The following is a 22,167-nucleotide window of genomic DNA, read 5'->3' on the forward strand; positions in this document are numbered from 1 at the left end:
GTACTTACTTTTTACGAATGTGAACATCTCGAATATCCATCACCAAACTACAATACAACCTTGAAAAAATTAAAAGCACCCTTAAGGCTCAAACTCAGCGTAGCCAGCTTTCATCTCTTGTTTTGGTAAACAATTTTGAATACTTGTTCTGATAAAAGGGGGCCTATATTATGTGACAGGGAATTATTCTCAGAAAAAGGGATTAAACTTGTTTTGATATCGACTACGCATAAATTGTTTGAAGTTATTAAAATAAGACAGATTAATTTGTTTAAGCAATATTCGTTAATATACACATATATTATTACATAAAGACGGAATATATTCTGATCTAAAGAACTAGAACTAAGAACAGTAAAATGATGTCGCATACCTTTTCATTACTAATGAATCGATCAAACAGATTTTTGCGATATCAAAGTAGCAAGTTTTCGTAATTAATTTCTCATATTCTGAACGTTTGAAATTTCTACAAAGCTTTTTTTGTTGGCAAGTTGTAATTATATCTTAAAATTTTTCCTTTAATTATTGAAAGTTTAACCGCATGATGATGGCCACTGGTATGGTTAATACTGGGACTGGTTGTGAGGCTAAGTAGCTATATGTCCTCTTAGTTATAGTAATTGAAGGTATTCTTAATATTCGCAATACAGTCGGTTAAAAATTGTCGGCTTGCCATGTATAAAGATATCAACTAGTTTTTCACGACATCTTCTCATTGTATAGGAAATTAGAACCCAGATTTTTTGTATGCCTTATTTAATTTCCTTTTCTTATAGCTTAACTTTTTTTCCTCCTATTTACAGCTATAAAATGAAATGGGATTTTGTTCCAAGAGCTGCTATCCGACACGAAGATCATGGTGTGTGGAGGAATTTAGAAGAAGTGGCGATCTCATCCACTAAATTAACGGAAGACGACAATTTCAGGTAATATACTAAAGACAACTCCACAATATGTACTTAGAAAAAAACCTTTCACTTAGACAATCACCACACCACACATGGCCCTAAATACAGGAACTGTGGACTTTTAATTGTCCGTGGAGTGGCAATGAGGTGCGAAATTCACATAAATGAAATATCTTTATGCTGAAGTTGGAAGTTTTTACTTTGCTAAGAAAGCTGACTACTAAGTTCAACTCTCTGCTAATGAACTATCTAAGTTCTTTGCAAAAACCTATAAGAAGAAAGTAAAACATTGTAACGGTTTGTAACGCTTATAATAAAAATAAATAAAATGTATAAACTAAATAATTTGTAGTTTTAATCTTTTTACTCCGGTAGTAAGTCTGTAAGACCTACGCCAATGATTCCAAAAGGTTTCAAAGTCAAATGCTTCGGGAGAAGAGAAATGGAAATTTGTTTGTGATTAACATTATAACCAACAACAATAGCTGGGTTACCTGTTGGATGAAAAATGGATGAAATTCTCCAAACGTAAAATAGGTGTGTACAACAGACTTAAAGCAAAACTTCCTCCAAATAAAAAATAGAACTGGTAGATAGAAAAACCGATTGTCCCACTCAAAAGTAATATATAAGGTTTTTAAATAATAATAAAACGACTATCGATTTCATCGCAAAAATGTCAATATGGCAACAGTAGACTCAAAGTCATTATCCAAACTCAAAAGATATTCTAAAGTTTTTGAAAATCCAGCATATTCGTTTTTTTTTTGAACTGCTTTCACTTACCTGATCAGAAGAGTACTTGAGAATTGACTAAAAAGTCGAAATTTAAATTATAGCGACCCAATGATTTTGCCATTAATTGTTATTGCAATATATATGTATATGAAAATATTCATTAAAATTATTCACCGAACAATTTTCAAACTTATGTAAAAATCGGATCACCCTAATGTGCATACGCACAATAATATTTCAATTTCAAGCGCCGACCGCATGACTGCAACTGCTGTCAACGCCATTTCCTGTCACAAATTGCTGGCGCAACAACAGTAAGCACAAATGCAAAATAACAAAAATAACCATTTCCGTACAAAACAATGCAGCAAATAGTTGGCCAAGCTTTTTCCAACTACCGCTTTCTTTTAAATGTGAACATTTCATTGGTGCTGTTGTTGTTTACTCTTATGTTGGTTTGCCGGCCGGCTGGCTAGACCATTGTTGGTTTATGCTCGCACTATCAATTAGGAGCAAAGTGTAAAAAAAAACCAAAACCAAAAGCGAGCATTAAACCATGCAACAACAGTGTGACTAGATCCGAGTTACAACAATAATAACAAAAACAACACCCACAACAGTGACCCAATCCACATTCAGTTCAATCGTAGTCGCTGGAAACTAGATTTTCAATTAAATTTTGAACCACAGTCATGTGAGCATTTTGGCATAAAACGAGAGTAAATTCATAGTCACCCCAGTAGGGAAAATATTTGATGGTACACAATTTTCTAGTTTTCTGCTGGCTTAAGGTTTCTATTGCGTATTAAAATTTTCAGCGAACTTTAATTTTGTTTAAATTAAAAAAGTAAAAAATAATCAGGGTGATTTCTCGTCCAATTTCTGCAAAATTTAAAACAGGTTATTTTTTCTAACAACGATCTACCTGCAGACCGCAATTTAGTTTAGTTTGTAATGCATGTAGATTGCTTTAAAACACAGAAATTTCCAATGAGGCAACTGACCACAGACACAAGGAACTTCAGCCTTCAGTAAGCTTATTGCCCTCACTGAAATGAGCGGTTAGGATATACGCGATTATGGGATGTATTGTGAACCTGATAAATTATGACAGATTCCTGATCGTACCGCAGACATACTAAACAATCTTGCTTGAATATTACAATGGATCAACTCATCTAAGAGTTAATTGTGCTTTATTTGCAGGTCTTGTAAGACTCCTTTCAAAGGCTCATGCGAGATATGTTCTACTACGATGTTGAATTGCACATATTGCCTCCAGACATAGAATTGGAGTACATGTATAAGAATATTCTGATCGGTCGTGTGTCTAGTAGATATAAGTTTTAAAACCAATATTTCGCTGGTAATTCTCCATATTCGCTCTTATGCTACTTTTGACTAAGAAGGTCATAATAGAGTTAAGCCCTTTGTCTACCTATGGAAGTAATAGTTCTTTCATAATGCTGTTCTGCTTATGTTGTATAAACCTCTCTTAGGTGGATTCTGAAGTGTTTAAAAGTAAGATGCTGTGGAAAATCTATGCACTTTCTCGATTTGGCAACAACGAATATTGCATACAAGATGTAAGTACCCTGTGGTCCCCAAAACATTTAACCAAATAAGAACTGTCAACTTGCGTGAATATTTTGTCCGAATTAATAATAGTTATTCATCTCATGTGGTAGAAAAGTGAGGGACACGAGAATGATTTAAATGTTTCAAATTTGTCTGCAGCTTATGAAACAAGTTAGTGAATGGAACGTTCTTTCTTTGGATGTTGGAAACTATTTTTACGACGGTCGAATTTATGTAACCTGAACGGAACCGGTTTCACATTTGGTACAGGGCTGTCACCTGGACAGCATGCTCCAAAACTACAATAACTACGTAAGAAGATATAGAAGAAGTAAGAACTTTGGACGAGTTGGAGTTTGAATTAGTTTTCAATTTGACAATATCACTTCTATATATCAACAGATTTTCCAGCCGGCAACGTCGCATAGCATAATGAGTATACAAGTACTTCGAAAGGTTAGTCGTTGCATAATTCCTTCACCTAAAGTTTCGCATCCTGCTTTCGGCGGGTGTATAATATGCAATGCATTTGTTATTGCAGTAATTGAGTGCAAGCATGAACGCAAAACGAATTGTGTGAGTGTAAAATGTGCGAAATTTATCCATGCCCAGACGTCCAACAAATTTTGTGAAATTATAGAAAACAGCTGCTACTTATAATAAGCGATAATTAAAGCTGCCAAAGCTGCGAATGTCAAGTGCTGATAATTGCGTTGACCGCAAAACGACAGAAAGGAGACCGATACATAAACATAATCAAAAGTACACTAGGGTTACTGAGTGTGTGACCCAAAAAGACGCATTAAAATGTATGTATATATAAACGGTAGACTATGGTGTAAATAATATTTATGTACCCAATGTTTGCATCATTGTGATTTAAATATATATACTGGGTCATTGAATTTTGATCCAGTGCGCTTACCTTGGATTCCATATTACCATAAGGCAGGTAATTTTTATGACGATCCTAGGAAACATAGAAAACAATCCGTTAAGCATTTCTCTAAATATAAATAATATACTGAAGTAACAGCATCTAAAAACATTCCTTTTATTGGTGGAAACCCTGGAAATCAAATATTGTTTGGTTGAGATATTGAAATGATTCTTCATGCTGCACTTAATCTAGCAAAGTACCAAGTGTGCCACGGAGTTGGCAGAACCCAGAAGGAAACTTATTTGCCCTAAAAACAAGGATCCAACGTTAGCAAGATCTATATTTTCAATTTAAACCGTGTCTTACCGTGTATTTATTTTCCCTATAACATGGGATTTTATACCCTTGCAACTTGTTGATACAGAGTATAAAACTTTTGTTCACCTAACGGTTGTTTGAAAATTAAGATACAAAGCTATAATTTCTTCCAGGGGGTTGCAGTAGCAATGGACACTTGTGGGCTAAACATATTTTTAAAGTGGGCGTGGCCCCATCTCCTAAATGGTTTCATGTCCTATTTTCTAAACTGTTTAAGCCAAATCAACTGAACTTGATGACAAGAATTACCTTTAGAATTTCTTTAAACACTGTGAAAATGGGTAGGATCCGATAATAACCACGCCTACTCTCAATATAACAGACATGTTAATAACTACTAAAAGTGCGATAACTCACTGAATAAATGAGCCACAAGCATTAAATTTAACAACCAAGATGGTAGGGAAAGTGTTTATAGGTGTAAAAATTGGACAAGGTTCGTGGCACCGCCAACCTTTGGTTGAAACACTATATTTCAGTAACTACTTGTCTAATTTCAACCACATTTGATGTGTGAGGTCGCTGACATTTCAATTATGCACTGTGAGACAGGGCGACATCGAACGACAAACATGCCTGCTTCCTATACAACACATTTTTAAATTCCATCTGATTCTTCCACTTTCCAGTATAGTATCTAACAGCAATGATATTGTCCGAATAAAGCTTTGTACAAATAGTGTCCTGAATCTTTTTCATCTTAGGTCAAATATTATCAAAATCGGATTATAAATTTTCAAGGACCCAGACAGCAAATATGTGGACCTCAGTGCATACGGCTGATTTTTTTTACCAAACATATTGGACGATCTGTGAGATATAAAAGTATTGACGATTGACAGTAGGTGAAAATCCTTTGCTTATAATAGGATAGACAGGGTGACATCGAACGACAAACATGCCTACTTCCCATACAACAAACTTTTAAATTCCATCTGATTCTTCCACTTTCCAGTATAGTATCTAACAGCAATGATGTTGTCCGAATAAAGCTTTGTACAAATAGTGTCCTGAATCTTTTTCATCTTAGGTCAAATATTATCAAAATCGGATTATAAATTTTCAAGGACCCAGACAGCAAATATGTGGACCTCAGTGCATACGGCTGATTTTTTTTACCAAACATATTGGACGATCTGTGAGATATATAAGTATTGAAGATTGAAAGTAGGTGAAAATCCTTTGCTTATAATAGAATGTCTGTATGCCAAAAACGACTTGAATCGGGTCAGTACTTTCTTAGCTCTTATATACCTAATATAAATATTTTTGAAGTTCCGGCTGACTTTATACCCCATATATCAACCAATATATGAGTGCATCTTTGTGCCTAAAATGGATAAAATCGGGTCAATACATTCCTGGTGTTTATTCGTCGGAGAAACTGATATTTTCGAAACCACAGTTCAGATCAGACCATTATAGTATATAGCTCCCATATAAACAAACCAATCATTAAGAATCGTAAACAACTTTTTCTTGTATTAAGTAATCGTAAGACAATTTGAAGGTTGTTTATATCAAATAAGGTGGCATACATGCTATAGTTGATATTAAAATTCGAAGTGTGAAGAGTATTATAACTTCGTTGCAGCCGTGTGACTTGTGACTTAATTTAAGTTGGTAATGTTTTAAGGTCTGATATATTTCTCTATCCATTATGTAGTACAATATTTAAAGTTGTAGTTGTGTTCGGGGAAGTTACTTACATGATTTTTATGAAGATACAACACTCCTTTTGTTCAATTTGAACGATTAATAAGGAAGCGTTAAAAACAATAAGACACAACGGGTACAAATATAATTATATAAATCTACTCTCGTATATAAAAAAATAAGTGTGGTAACGCGATTAAATTAGTGGTCGCCGAACTTACACATTCAAAGAATTTATTTTTTGAGAGTGTGTGCGTGCGGGGAGGTACTCAACTATCTCTGTGGTAGTTTTTTTCTGGACCCCACATTTCTCAGTTGAAGTGTAATCACTGGTTTACTGTAATAATTTTTTGTATAAAAATACTATGCAACTATTTTCTAACGCTTATGTTCTAATTAACAATCTAATTATTTATAATTTTACTAGTATTGTAAAATAAATACTAATGAATTAAAAACAAACCACATTGTAAGTTTTAATTAAAAACAACCAACAACTGATATACCAATGAAATGTGATTCTAATTGTAAGCAAATGCAAGCAATTCGAGACAGAGCGTGTGATATAAAATATAATATTGTTTACATTAAAATAACGGTAAATAAATACACTTAATAAACAAATGCTCACAATAATACACACATACACGTCATAAATATAGGTCAGCTACGAAGCACGTGTTTGATAATAGCATACAAATATTATATTGTATTATATATTATTATATAATATTATAAAAATATTATTATATTACATATATAAATATAAAGCAAGCTTATATACTTTTGGGAGATAAAGGTACCTACATACATATTGTATTATATTAATGCGTGAATATCCATGGAAAATAATAGATGTTTTTTGGATGTGTGGCCTTCAATCAGGTAATACTATTTTCAAGGTTAGTTTCTCGTTTTATAATGAACAGACTTTCTCCAGAATAATGTTTTCAAATGTTTCGATTTGCGCGACGCTATGCGCGCTGCCTCCAATATTCGGTCATCACAATCGCCAAGCAGAGTTGCTAATTCGAGCAATCATGGATCGATTTCGCACTACGTCTACTCTAGTGGATAAAACGAAGACGCTTTTGCTGCCGTGAAGCAGAGTACAGAAGAAGACCCGAGTGAGTCTATTCGCCATCGAGCGCAACAGTTAAAGTCCATCCACTCTATGGCAGATTTAGCAGAAGGATTTTGGTTTGCGGACTTACAAAATCCAACTCGTGCAAGAATTGAAGCTAAACGACGGAAATGTTGCTGACTTTTAATGGGTCAATGGGGAATGCTATAGAGCTATGACGAATGACTTTTATCTGCCAAAATTTTTTTTCAGAAGTTATGTAAAGTCGCTTATTTACACAGATAAGCCCTATAAGCCCAAATGCTGCAAAAATTAGTAGAAAATTTCGCCTCTCGGCAGGATCTTATTCGAGGCAGTTGCGGCGGTCACTTGATCGAAATAATTTTTAAAACATAATGGCGAACCCTTATCTTTATAATAAAGCTATATTCTTGGCCAGAAAATTAAAATACGAGTAATGCGTTTTATTTCTTCTTGAAAGTCACATGTCTAAAAAAACCACCCTTTTCCGATATATCTTAAGATTCGTCTTGCGGATGCTTTAGAAAGTGTTTTACCGAAATCAAATATCTTTGGTACCAAATGTTTTTACTAGTGGATCGCTTACTAAGTTTCATTCAAACCACTCTCTCTTCTTATATATACCGAGGAATATATAATATATTCGCTGTATAAAGGATAGAGGAAATTTATGTAAAAGCTCTTAAATTTTCTGCCGCTACACAAAGCAATAGTGTATTCTGTTCTAAACATATGCCTTACTACTTTTCAATAATATTATTATTATCTTAGCTTTTTATAATTCCTTTGGGAAATTTTTTAGACGGCAAAGTCACTTTCTACAAGCCACAGCTCGGATGCTTATTATCTTGTATATGCTTATTTTTAAACGGTCACAAATGACAAAATCAAAAGCAAATATGCTGGCTCAGTTATAGCATGTAAAGAACCATAACCACCATTTTCATGACTACTGAAGCTAAACCAATTTTCATCTCTTTCCTAATTATCTGAACTGAATAAAAACTGAGAAAAACGTCATTGAGAAAAATTATCGACTATACTTGTACATTACAATTGACATAGTCGTAGGTTTCTAAATATCATTAATAATTTTACTCGACATTAAAACTTAAACCTTATTAAATTATAGAAGACTTTGCTCAATTGTGTAGGTTCCATGTTTGTCTAATACAATTGAGCCTACAATGATCTATCTGCTTTTTTTTGTCTCTTTGATTTTATCTCGAGCCGCAGCTCTTCACTATGTAAGTCAAGTGTGTTCGTATGTATAAGCATCAAATTCACCTATTGTTATCTACGGATATGCACCTATTCACTTCACTTCCCCCCCTCTAGGGTATACCACCGACAAATTGAATAGACCTACCAACTCGCCTGTTTCTATATCAATAACCAAATGAGACAATGTGAAAAGCCTGCATACGTGCGGCTTCTGAAGATTCTTTTGTTGTGCCATATTGTAATCGAGGAGTAGAAGCATGATGAAAGCATACAAGCAAAAAAGCAGGATTTTAGAACTTTTCACAAAGCGCTGCTGGTGAAGTGCGCAAAAAACTTTTGAAAAAATATCGCTTTGAAAAGGCGTTAGGACTCACAGTGGAGACCAAAGACCAAAACTATTTTCCAGAGGGTTCAAAAGTGCATGTGTGAACATATGTATTTGTATGTATATACATATGTTTGGATGTGTATTCTTGTTTGTACTTCTGGCTTTGATATGTGCAGGTAAATTAGGTAAAAATTGGAAATGACTTACTCAATGGAAATATGCTTTGAAAGTTGATTACCAGCTGGGTATATGCATATTTTCTTATGTATGTAAATTCGTATGTGTTCTTATGTATGTGACTCTAAAACATTTCTCACAGCTGCTTTTGTATTCCGAGAAGGTACATAGCTTCAAATTGGAAATATATGTTTACATATGTGTTCACATCTGTAAGCAGGAAAGCACTTGCTTAGAAAATTAAATAAAAGCAGAATGGAAAAAAAGTTTTAATAAACAATTTCTTAACACTTTTTATGCGTAAAACTTATGCCAACTGGAGAATTTTCGAATTTTCAATCTTCAGTCGAAAAAATTACCTACTTTGTCGACCAGCACTTGAATATATAGGGTGGGTAAAAAAAATGAATAATTTTTATCGCTTGCTACTTCGAAAAATTGGTTGGCAGACATCTCTCCAAGTATCAGCTCTTAATAGTAACAGGAAGGGACCCCGTTTTGCCGTTATTTACTTTTTTCTTATGACCGGATATAAAGATTCATATCTGGCTTCCTAATACATAGCTACATGTTCTGTTTACTTTTGTAGTAAATTGAATGCTCTACAAAATGGTTTCTCGCGGGGTTTTCGATTTTGTCAAATTTGTTTCTTTCTTTTTAATTTTATAACTCATTGAAAAATCAATTGCAGGATCATAGTTTTGTAGAGAATTTTCTGCTCTACAAAAATTATTCATATAATTTTTCGATTAAGTTAAGCGTTTACGTCTGGCACCTATCATATCACAGGAAAACACAAAAAACCAAAAACAAGAAAAAAAAGCATATATAGCGCATACAGATATATACATATGTATATATGTGCATATTCTCTGATGAAATTCAGTGAGTATATTAGTTCATTGTAGTACATTTTTTAATTCGATTCGCTGAGGTTCCATAAAGTGGAAATATTCCGGAGCCATGCAACGCTGAAAATGCCATTTGCAATCACCGCACACATTCGTAACTGCGTATACGTGTGCTATCTCATACCTAGGTGTATACATATTGGCACGAATTTTTGTATTCATCGAATGAAAATGATTCTAAGCATCAACTGATATGCATATAATGAAACACGTACATATCTACATATATACACCAGCGAGCTAGGAATACAACGAATGCAACAACAAATAGTCAGTGTTGAAAACATCAATTTCCAACGCAGAAGTATGGAAAAAGTATGAAAAGGGAGGTGGCAGCGCTGAAAAAATAATATAATTGTTTACTCACCGCCGGCTAGGCTGATCGCCAACTCGGCCGAATATCACTAACAACAAGGTGGCTATGATGTGCGCAAACAGCTAAAGCCAAAGAAATTAAAAGAGAAATGAAAATTCAACAAAAGCTGCTACTGAAATTAATATTGCACATGAAATATTTTTTTTGCTATTCTCTTCACTTTTTTGAATCTTCTCCTTTTATGTGTGCATTTAAATTCTTCTTCATATGTACATGTACACACACAAGCATATGCATTTGATTCTTATATTGGTCTATCGTGAGTTTGAGGCCTGAAATTTACATTTAGTGAGCTTTCATTTCAAATACCTACATATATATTTGTATGAGTGTAGAGATTTACCATAATATTTCTTATTTTGCTCGGCAATGCAAATTAGGTTTTGTGTGGGTTTGCAAGGTTTAGAAACAAATTTCTGGTTTTGGAGTAAATTATTTTGAAAAAGATTTTGAAATTACACTTAATCTCCATGAAACTTTTCTTTAACATTAATTTCTTCTATTTCTTCTCTTTTAAAGAGGTTGCAATCATTCTAAAATATAATTTGAACTATAGCCTCTCTTCGGTTTGATATTCATTTCATTACAATTAGTTTATTTTGTACAATAATTACATACAATTTTTTATTACGGTGGCAACCTTGGTCTGTAAATATTTTCAAACGCAAGGTTTATTTTCTACTTGTATTGCATTCATACTGTAGGCGGGCAAAGGAGTAATTCTTTATTTGAAAGATTATATACCAATAAATCTAACCTCATTCCTTCTGAAGAAATTTAAAAAAATTCTAGGTGCCTATATTAGAGACAAGATTCTATTGCTATTGAATACAAGTACAATTCATTTTCCACAGGGACCTTCGGAAATAGCTCAATAAGCGGCGGGTTGGTGGAGATAATAGATGACATACGCTCACGCTATATTTGGAAGAGAAGGTTTCATGTCACATTAAAATGGTTAATGGAGTGTGCGCTGGAATCTATTGCTCGGAGATTGATTTTAGGCGACTCTTGAAGCTTTCGGAATACTGTAGTATCTTCCAGGCGGAAGTCTTTGCTCATAGCATTACGTCAAGTAATGTCTTTAGCAGGCAGTAGATGTAGTAGCTGGCGGAAACGCCTGCATATGTACTGAGTTCCACGCCACAAAGGAATTCTGGAAAACGAAAAAGTTGATGTATTGTAATTTCCAAAAGTGCCATCTGTCTAGCTACCACACCAGTACTGGGAATCCATAAGTCACTAAAAAGGATACAAAATAAAATTTCCGAAAGGGCTGATATATTGAATGGCTTTAGAGCATGAAGAATAGCCAAGCAATAAGACATGCATGGTTTTTACCACATGTTCTCAAAAGGACTGCTGGAAAGATAGGCATATATAACGACAATACATGCAGAAAGACCAGGGAAGTAGGCTGGAACACCTACAATGCTTCTGTATAGCCTTATTTAGAACTCGCCTTAGATATCCAGGAGCTTCGCAAAAAGCATTGACGTCCTGTATGACGCTAAGCTCAAAGTAAACTGAACCTCCATCTGGCATAACGAAGGACCATTAGGTTTATGGTATCGTAGCCGGCCAGTATAACCTAACCTAACCTTCCTTGCTGTCAATCCATTTTACCGCACTGCCAAAAGAAATTTTACTTTAAAACGAACTGTATGCAGCTTTCTCATTTCATTTCAGATATTCCAGTAGATATCTCAACTAAAATCCAGTTAAACTTTAAGTTCAAAGTTTGAAACGAATTGTCAGGCTAGAGTAAATTTATATATGGATAGATCGCATAGTATATCGCGGTGGATAGAGTTTTGGTTTCCTTAAGATCTATGACTAAAACTAAAAATATAAAAATTTTCTTTATGAAATTTATAAAGGGTATCTGAGTGCCACGGTAATAATTATTTGAAAGCTCTACGAACCGTATGATTCTAAATAACAGACCATTCAGTACGACTTCTCTGCCTAGTGAAATGTCTTAAACGAAGAATAAGATATAAATAGAATTTTAGAATTGGAAAAAAGAGGAAACCCTCTTCCAAATATTATGGGCCAATGCTTTTATAGAGTTTATCGAAAAAAATCGAGGAAGCCCTACTTTACGTTTTTGACGAAATCTTATACAATTGTATAATTTTCAAACTTTTCTGGGTACCGTAGATCACTTTAGTGGGAAGCGTTTATTTTGTTGTGAAGCTCGATTAATTTATAAGCCAAATCTTTTTTTTACAAAATCTATATTTGGTTAGATTATACAGGCAAATCTCCTTCGGAACCTAAAGTACCTATGTTTCAAAAGTAAATGTTTTGTTGTGACCATCCGCAAGCATCTATTAATCGTCAATTTATAACGGAAAAAATACGTGCGGTTTAATCTAATTAAAAAAGAACGTTGGTTCTCAATCTTGTGTTATCCCAGCCGGTTGTATTGTGCTCGGACGAATATTTATGTTTTCAATGTCACTATAAAAGATTTACGACACTCTTGCTATTGCAGTTATTTGTTGATTTTTTTGGCAACAGCAATTTTCTGGCTGTCCCTTTTTTCGGCCTTTTCCAGTTTTCTTTATTTTTGTCATTTCCTATTTTCCATACCGCTTTTGTTTACTCACCACTCTTGAAAGCTTTTGGTGAGCGATGCATGCTTTGAATAGTCAACGATATAATGGAGGCAAAGAGAGATAGTCAAATAATGGTTTGCCTAGGCGTGGATGAGAAAAAAAAGTTGGACAGTGAACAACGACTTTGGCATGTAAATGCAATCAACGACGCGATGCAATGTGAAGAGTGTGATGTTCGTTAAAATTTGGCATAAAAACACCTTCATAGCTATGGTATCGATAAAAATTGAAAAGCAAACGAGAAATTCAATAGAGGAGACGAATTGAATTTTCCATTGAAGTCTGTATGACTTATCTCTTTTTTCGGTGGTTGCCCTAGTTTTACAATGGCATACATTTATTACTCATCGGATACACACATTTTATAATTTTTATAGCCAATAATGAAAAAATGCCGAGTTCGTTGGAGAGAGAATTAACAAATATCAAAATTCGAATATAGGCCGAATGAATTTACATATTTTGTTATAACGAGCTTTGAGAACAATTTGTGTTATTTATGTATATAATAGTTTCGCTGAGTTTCTGCGGTTCCTTTTTTGCTTGCGCCCGAAGTCATAAAGCGATCCTTTTAGTTTTAGGACATCTCTGAACAACGGATAAACTTTAAGAGAATTTTTGTGTTGTCCGCACGACGATTGCAATTTTGACCTTTGGTGGTCAGAACTTAGGACAAAGCTATAAAGTAGAGGCAGTTATAATACGTTTTACAAAGAAATATTTTACTAAAAGCAGAGATGCTTAAGTGACACAATCTTTCTAATAGTTGATTCGGATTGCTGTAGAGTTCTACTAGATGGCAAGAGAAAATATTACAATGATACCATACATATAGGCTTTTAGTTTCTAAGAAAGAGAGAAATGTAAGATGGCTTTGAGTTAGTTAACGGGCAATGCCTTATTCCCTGGCTATAAGAAGAGACAATGTAATATTGGAGTATTTCTCGAAGTTTCTGAAGCGGCTATACTTCACTATCTATTCGGAAATAATTGTTATTGGTCTGGCTTCCATCGATCTCAATAAGTGGAGTCTAAAATAGACATTCGTGGAACATCGAGGAGTAAGAATACTTTATCATAAGTAATACTACCGTAGTCGTAGAGTACAACTCACAATTTTATCACAAGGTTGTAAAAGTGTCCAGTTTGTGCAGCTAATTTTTGAAAACAAAAAAATGGTATTAGAAGGTTTATGGTATCGAATTATGTTAGGTCCTTCTATTAGTGAGGTTCGACCCCCTCAGACAAAAAGACTTCACGCTGTACCCACTAAGACTCCTTTACAGGTTAAATAAGCAGCGACTAAGGGTATTTGAATATGCTTCGCATATCTGAACACATAGCAATGAGCAAATATATATTTACGCGTATGTGTAGGACGTAAGTATCACTGGCACTGCACTATGTCTCGGAACCATCAAGTAATGACATACAAACAAATATCCATACAAAATAACAGAATAACGCTTAAATTTCATATTCCTTGAGTACAATATGAATTTTAAAGAAACACGAAGGTAGATATGCACATACGCCAGAGAAGTGTTTTGCGCGTTGTTTGTTTCCGAAGTATAGAGTCGTGATGGTTTGCACTATTGACTACTCAAACCCCAGCCCCAAGTTTTCGGTCAACAGCACAAAAGACATTTGTCTGGAATGAAAACAAATGTGCGGTCTCTGCGGAAATTTTCTCGATTGCCAGATATGTCGAGATGATGGCAGCAACGACAACGACAACAACGAGCGCTGAGCTGCAATCACCACACCGGTTATTGGTATTTAAAAAAACCGAAAACCATGAGTTGCGGCAATCCAAACACCAGTCAACAAGAGTAAAATAGAATTAATAAAAAACGTAAACTTCACCTACTCTGAAGCTATAACCCATCACAAGTAAAAAATTTTCATTACAAGAATTCGACTTTTAACGTTTAGGTTATAAGACAGCTATAAACTATAGTGGCCCGATCTGCAAAATTTATTCGAAGATTGTACCGTTCCCTTAGGAAACACTTCATGTCAGATTTCGTGAAGATATCTTCTCAAATCAAAAAAAATTCCAACCCAGAGCTTTATTTTGATCGTTTAGTGTGTATGGCAGCTTTAAGCTATAGTTGTCCGATATCGGCGGTTCAAATGAATGGCTTCTTGGGAAAAAAACGTGTGCAAAATTTCAGATCAACATCTAAACAACTGAGGGACTACGGGACGTGGCTAAAGTGACTCAGCAGAATATCATTTATAACGTTAAAGTTATATATACGTTTCCTTTTGGGTGTTACAGACTTCGTGACAAACTTAATATTCCCCGTTCAGGGTATAACAACAGAAACATTTTCTGGACGGATGCTGAAATTCTTGTTGTTATCTTAGTTGTGCACTTTGAGTTGAGCACAGCGCATTTCATTTGCATAGCATGTAAATTACGAGCTGTATGCTATTGATGTGATGGAGTACCAGCCTGTGATAGTATCGCATGTGGAGCATGAATGAATTTACCGTAATGCTGCATCTGCAACGGCCAAATATCGATTTTTGTAAAAGCAGAAACTACATGCAAGGAATGGACAGCAAACTAAATGTGTGTATGTAACTGTGCGCTCTTGTTGAGAGATGATGACCACTGGACACTGCACCGAGACTGGATACAAATTTATTACAAGTTCAAGGCTTCTGCTCAGGGTACATGTTGTTATATCCTCATCTGTGGAACGATAATTTCTTAATATTTAGTAATTCTTTTTATTCGTCACCTTTCAGTTCGCTGAGCCAAAGCTTGTACAGATATATAGAATCTCGAATAAATTCAGTTTCAGGACATGATGAGTGAGGATTCCATTAACCTGAGATCTTGAGATTATAGATTAGGAGAAGATTTATCTATAATTAAGAGCTTATGATCGCAGGTTAGTAGAATCCCAATGGCGGATCATTTGTACTGTATGAGTATTGGCGCAGAGCCTAATAGTTCTGGTCTCACTTACGCCTTGAATTGTAATCCACTGGATTGTTTTGGATCAGTTCATTAACTTCTTCGCGTCAGATCGAAATATAAAATTAAAATAAATCATTCTTTGACGCTCCCATGGTCTCATTTTTCTTTTTCTCCAGCTTGTATCATACCAAAAAGCATGCGAATATCACTTTCTGTTTTCAAATGAAGAGTTCAGTGTTTACCTACATTGTATATGTCAGAGTAGATTCATCAAGACTCTGTACTTTACACTGACTAGATCGGTTTCTGAAATTCATTTTCAAAGATAATTAAAATCAAATGATACATATATAATAAATTTTAACTTAAACTAAAACCAATCTTGTGTAGAGAGTTAATTGTACTATTCAAGGACCGACCACAATAGCATCTAGCAAAACTGTTTCAGACAGTGGCTGTTTATTTTAGTCAAGCAAATACTAAACTGAAAATTTTACAGCTCTCAAAAACTTTCTCCCAAGCATAATCAAAAATCTACTTTCAGCTACCGGACTGTGCAAAAATATTCGTGCTTATCTTCTCTTAATATATCTACAAAATACAAAACTTATATTTTTTAACAGTTATTTCACACTTCAAATCTTCGAAATGTATTCCTGACAGTTGTGACAAATTTGTCATAATGTTACAATACTTACAACAACTGAGCTCTCAAATGATTTCTTCAAAGAGTAAATTATGAAAGCGAGGTAGGTCTTACAAAACTTTGCTGAAACAGTTTCTTGCGGACTATAACGGGCTATGGAAAGTCATCTTTAATCATTATGTTAATCTCAATCTTGCATCTCCGTTAGAGTACATAATACCAACAAACATTCAACTAATCAGCTGTTGAAGGGATTCCAGCATGTTCAGAACTTTTAAGTTGGAGAGTCAGGAAAAGATGGTTAAAAACGTTTAGCTACAATTAATCGGCTAGAGCAACGAACCGTCGAAAGGCACTCGATTTGCCGAGTCCTGCTTCTACCTATTGTTCCATGGGCCATTATGCTATTGAACGCGGAATAGTCCCAGATCTTTTACTCCCAGAGAAAACAGCTTGACAGTATTCCTCAACTTATGGGAGGAATTTTCCGAATACTACAATTACGAATTTTTGGTTTGCAACAGTTTGAATTACCTTACTATCTCCCTACCAAATTTATAGATATGTCTTTGCAAAAACAAATTCCTTTGGATTTAGTAGCTACCACAATTCAATAGGCATCTGAGTTTGGCGGCTAACGGTCGCTGTTTATAGAAGCACTACCACTTGTGAAAAGTGTATTTCGAACGCAACAGAACAAGCTTCCAAGCAAGTGAGTCAACTCTGTAGCCGTCACAGCGACATAACTCCTCAAAGAACTACAACCTCGAAAAATGAAACGATATAGGTCCGAGGAGTTCATGCCACAGTCGTCATCTCCCATCGCTTTTCGTCACTGCTCTTCTACAACTATACGTTAGCACATGAGTAACCACACAAACTGGCTTACGTAACCCGTGGTCTGGCAAATATTATTTTGACTATTTTCCATTTCACAATTTTTTTACTCCCCAATATAAGAGTAAGGAAGTCTTATAACGGTTGGTTGGTCATACAATGATGACAGTTTTAATTCAGTTGTATGCCGTGTGTATGCAGACTGACATTGATGCATTACCTCGTGCGTTTTCTTCAAATTAAGGCGCTGCTCCTTCAATTTTTGTGTGTTGCGTCAACTCGCGCATTGTCGTAGTTGTTGACAACAGTGCTATTAAAGCAGCCAGTTTAATCAAATGCGTATGTAAAAGTATGTATGTATTCCCAATAAGGTGGGCCAAAAAAACGAATACTTTTTCCGCTTGGTACCCTGAAAAATAGGTTATTATACATCTCTATGAAAGTCTGTCCTGTATAAGCTCTTAATTGTAACGGAAAAGTCCTCCGCCTTACAGTTTTATATTTTTTTCTTATTGTCAGCTAGCAAAATACAAATCTCCTTTCCAACCACTTAAAAATATATCGTTTTATAGTTATGTAGGAAATTCAATGCTTCAAAAAAGTCTCCAACGTTTTTTTCGTAAACCTAAGCATTTAAAAGATAAGTTTGGTTATTTTAAGGCAATTCTTTTGTTTCTTATGAATTTTATAAATCATAGTTTTGTAGGAAAAATACTGCTCTATCGAAATGGGCTCTTATAATTTATAAAAAAAACAAAAAAAAAACAGGTAAGGAATGTTTAGGTTCGTGTGTAACCAAACATTTAATACTGCTGCAACTTGCAAGAATCAAAACCTAAAAATTCCGTCCGAAACTAGCAAAACTTTATATTAAAAGATGTTGCGAAATAACAATAAAATTTGGTATCTTCTTGGCTTATGATGAAGGCCATTAAGTTAGATTCAATTTTATGGTTAAAGACAAAGTCTCATTTGTTTATTTAATGAGTTATCGCACTTTTGGTAGTTTTAATAAAAACCGTTATATTGGGAGTGGGGTTTTCATTATCCGATTTCACCTGTTTTCGTCTGTCGAGATAAGTGCTAAAAAGATTTGCCTTAAGTGAATTTGGTTATTATAGTTTTAGTGGTTTAGAAGGTATGCACCTATTATTATGCGGGGCACACCCACTTTTTAAAAATATTTTACACTGAAGATTTCCCTCCCTAATGCGATTCCTTCTATCAAATAACAGTATTGCATCTTATTGTGGAGTTTAGTTATAGCAAGTTAAAATATTAACTGTTAAAATTTGATTATTTGAAGGAAATTTTTTATACTCTTGCAACATGTTTCTACAGAGTATAATAGTTTTGTTCACCTAACGATTGTTTGTATCAAGATATTTTTTCAAGTAGTTGGAAGCGAGATTTAAATTTCTCTTCCATTCTAAAAATCTCATAACAAGAAAAAATTGAACAAACTGTAAGGTGAAGACCTTCCCGTTGCCATTAAGATCTCATACTTGGAGAGACTTTCGGAAAGATGTCAAAGAACTTATTTTTAAAAGGCCAAGCTAAAAAAAATATTCGATTTTTTGACCTACCCTAATCCACACGTGTGGCAACTATGTACTTCCACTCTTCCAAAGCTTCCAAAGAATAGCTCGGTTGCACTTGATCGATGTGCAAGAATTTTGTTGTTTTTCTGGATGGTATGCAAATGTCATTCGTTATTTTAGCGTGCATTGTTTTTTGTTTAGTGATAAATTAATCAACGACGAAGACAAGCTAAGTCCAAATTGACTGACAAGAAAAAGTTGAAATTACTTATGATTCCAAAAAGAAGTGAAGTACCTAATTGGGATGTGTTTCCATTTAAACGGTTGAAGATTAAGTAGTAGTGACTTCGTTGACCTTTTGAGAATGCTCTATTACCTATTTATGGTATGCCATCTTAGATGTCAACGAAAAACTTTTTTATGTCTGAAATACTTCTCTTGGCTTCCTTTTGTCTTAAGTGAACAACCACTTTTCTCTAATTTGACAGCTTTCACCCGTCTGAGATTGTAAATCAAGACTCAGCGAGTGTTGAATTTGCCATTTGTTCTTTTGTACCAGCAATGCATAGAAGGGACCGAGTATAAGTTTTCATAATTACATTTTTGGAGTCAAGACTAATTTTAAAATATTCATCCAGTGGATGTTAGAAACCAGAACTGTCCGAATGAAAATTTTTTCATATAGTAAATTCATTAGAATCTGCAATTATAATTTATCTAATATAATCATATAAATGCATGCTAGTAGACCCCTACCCAAATAGGCTAAGCCCGATACCATATGGTTTCTATTCCCATAACTGTGTTGTTAGAACTTTAGTTCAGGGGGTTTGCTTGTTTGGCTAAAGTCAATCTTGTCTAAATTTATTTATTAATTAGTTAATTTTATTGCTTTTACTTTGCCAAAATTTTTCTTGAGGGCCTGCATGAAATACGGAACATCTTTCTCCAGTTGGCCATGTTAAAACCACTAGAAAGCCATGGTCACTATCAAACATGGACCAAGAGAAAGAAACAAATTAATTTGCATTCCTTTTCTCGCTTAGTGCCTATAGTAAGTAAGTGAATAAAGTAAGTAAGTTGGTATGTTTATTAAAAAAATACACAGACTTTTGATTTTTAGTTAGTTTTCCCTATCTTCAGCGTTAGAGTATATGGTATTGAGGAACTCTGTTTTTCAGTTTCGATGTGCTCGTGCCCTTCATCCATTTCAGAAGAATTAGAGACGAAGACCTGCAACAAAGTTGTGAAAACTTTCATAATACATATTTCAAGATATGCATTCATGGTTTTGTAGCTTTGCGTTAGCAAATTGACTGCACCAGCTTATCTGAAACCATTTATAGCTATTCATCTTACTATCATCAAATAGCATCGAATTCCATTATGGAGGAACATTACATGTGAGGCGTCTCCAGCAGAGCTTTTAAGAAAAACTGAACCAATGACACCAAAACAACTAGTATAATTCTATGAGTTTTTATTGACTTTTCATATACAGATCAAGATGATTAACCTCAGTTACTGAAGCTACGCTACTATACTATTTATAATACATATGTTTATTTTATAAGAAAACTATGCAGACTACTATGTATAAATATCAGTATTTTAATTAAGCTTCATTCTTTCTTTTGACTGATAATTCGACTTGTAAACGCCTTCTTATATGTACATATATAAATATATGCTAAGATATATAATATTATATAAATATTTCATCCATGTATTACAATTCTCACTTCATTATCTTTACTGTGTCTTCCTCAGTTAATATATCTGCTCCTTCCGCTCACACCTCCAACATGTATCTGGCTGTCGTGGCATTTGCCTTCAATTTCTTTATTAAAGTTTTTCTCTCTGTTTGCCAAAACCGATTTCTTCATTTTCATTGTCTATTTCAATTTCCATGTTCATTCACATTTATGCATATAACTTAAGCGTGGTATTTTTATATCATTCAATGTTTTCTCCCACTTGTGTCCTTATCTAGCATTGTAAGTAAACGTAATGGCAGGCACGGTCAAAAAGTTCATCATCCGCCATGCCGAACATCTGTTGTCACTAGTAATTCGAACGTAAATGACTTTCATTGCGATGATTTTTTCTACGTTCTAACAATGCGACTCTTGTTGTACAATGTGACGGCGATTGAATTGATACTCTCCTCGATTATGTCAATATTTAGTTGAGAGATTTGTATATGTTGTATATGTGTATATATTTAATAACGGTTTGTGTCTACTTGCGGAAAGTTAGAAAGTTTATAGATCTGACTGATTTAGGAATAACAACAACTTCTGAAATATACAAATAATTCCATTCACAACTTTAAGGTCTCATAAGAACCTTACACAAAGCTTGCTGAGTTACCTTATACTTATCTTGAAGCGGGCTATTGAGAAGCTGTCACGATAATTGCGATACTGCAGCGCTTAGAAAAGAACGTTGTTTATACATGTAGCTTCGCGGAATTTTATCTGGCCATGGACTGCCAACTAGGCACCATTCCTTAATATTTGATCAGATGTTATTATAGTAGTTCGTTGGTAACTTGAATCTTGCCTGTATCTGAAAACTATTAGTTACAGCAGCCCTAAGAATGCAACATTGGAGATTATGTATTCAAATCTGAATGAATAAATCGAAAAGTAAAAGCTGTGAATCGAAAGAAGAGTACAACATGGAGTTCGAAAAAGATGCGCCATTGATTTCTCACACACAAAATATTTAAGGTTGTTGTGTAGGTTAGTAAGGGTCAACAATATAAAAAATTTAACACCTATTGCAAAGTGACCTTATCTCAAATATATTACAACAAAGCTTATATATCAGCAAACCAGACAACGAATTGGACACTGTAGAAAGACATCAAATAGTAAAAGTATTTTTGTCTTCTGTATACTGGCGGGCGCCTGGTGTTTGTGACAATGTTTCACTCTATGTATGGTTATGCAACTGGGTTTCACCGTTGTTATGTCATATTATTTTATAGCATGTCAATGCACTCAACCGTCCCAAATGTAATATGGACCCGAGAGAATCTCATCAAACCAATTCAACACATATGTGCAAACACATCTACATACATACCTCTATGTATACAATAAAAGAGCACATCTCTTTTTATACGCTTCACAGCATGTTACGTATACGCCATAGTCGCAGACAAAATGCTGAAAGTCATAGTAGTGGGAATTCAGCTGGTGTTTAAATTCACCGCTTGGCTGAATATGGCGCTCGTAAGTGTGTGTGTCGAGGTTTTCGCTATGCACATATACGTTGCCTTCCTTGCCTAGATTTCTTAGCGCTTTCATTAATA

At 34.5% G+C, this 22,167-nt stretch overlaps 1 long non-coding RNA gene across 1 annotated transcript in view; it reads left to right on the top strand.

Moving 5' to 3' along the window:
* LOC106616379 (uncharacterized) overlaps window positions 1–1,214 on the top strand; it is a 384,138-nt gene extending 382,924 nt beyond the window's left edge. The window contains exons 2-3 of the long non-coding RNA XR_011395454.1: window positions 807–929; window positions 986–1,214. This is a non-coding gene — a long non-coding RNA (uncharacterized lncRNA). The remainder of the gene's footprint in view (window positions 1–806; window positions 930–985) is intronic.
* Window positions 1,215–22,167: the final 20,953 nt, after the last annotated feature.

The sequence above is a fragment of the Bactrocera oleae genome, chromosome 3, assembly GCF_042242935.1.
Source record: "Bactrocera oleae isolate idBacOlea1 chromosome 3, idBacOlea1, whole genome shotgun sequence".
Taxonomy (NCBI): domain Eukaryota; kingdom Metazoa; phylum Arthropoda; class Insecta; order Diptera; family Tephritidae; genus Bactrocera; species Bactrocera oleae.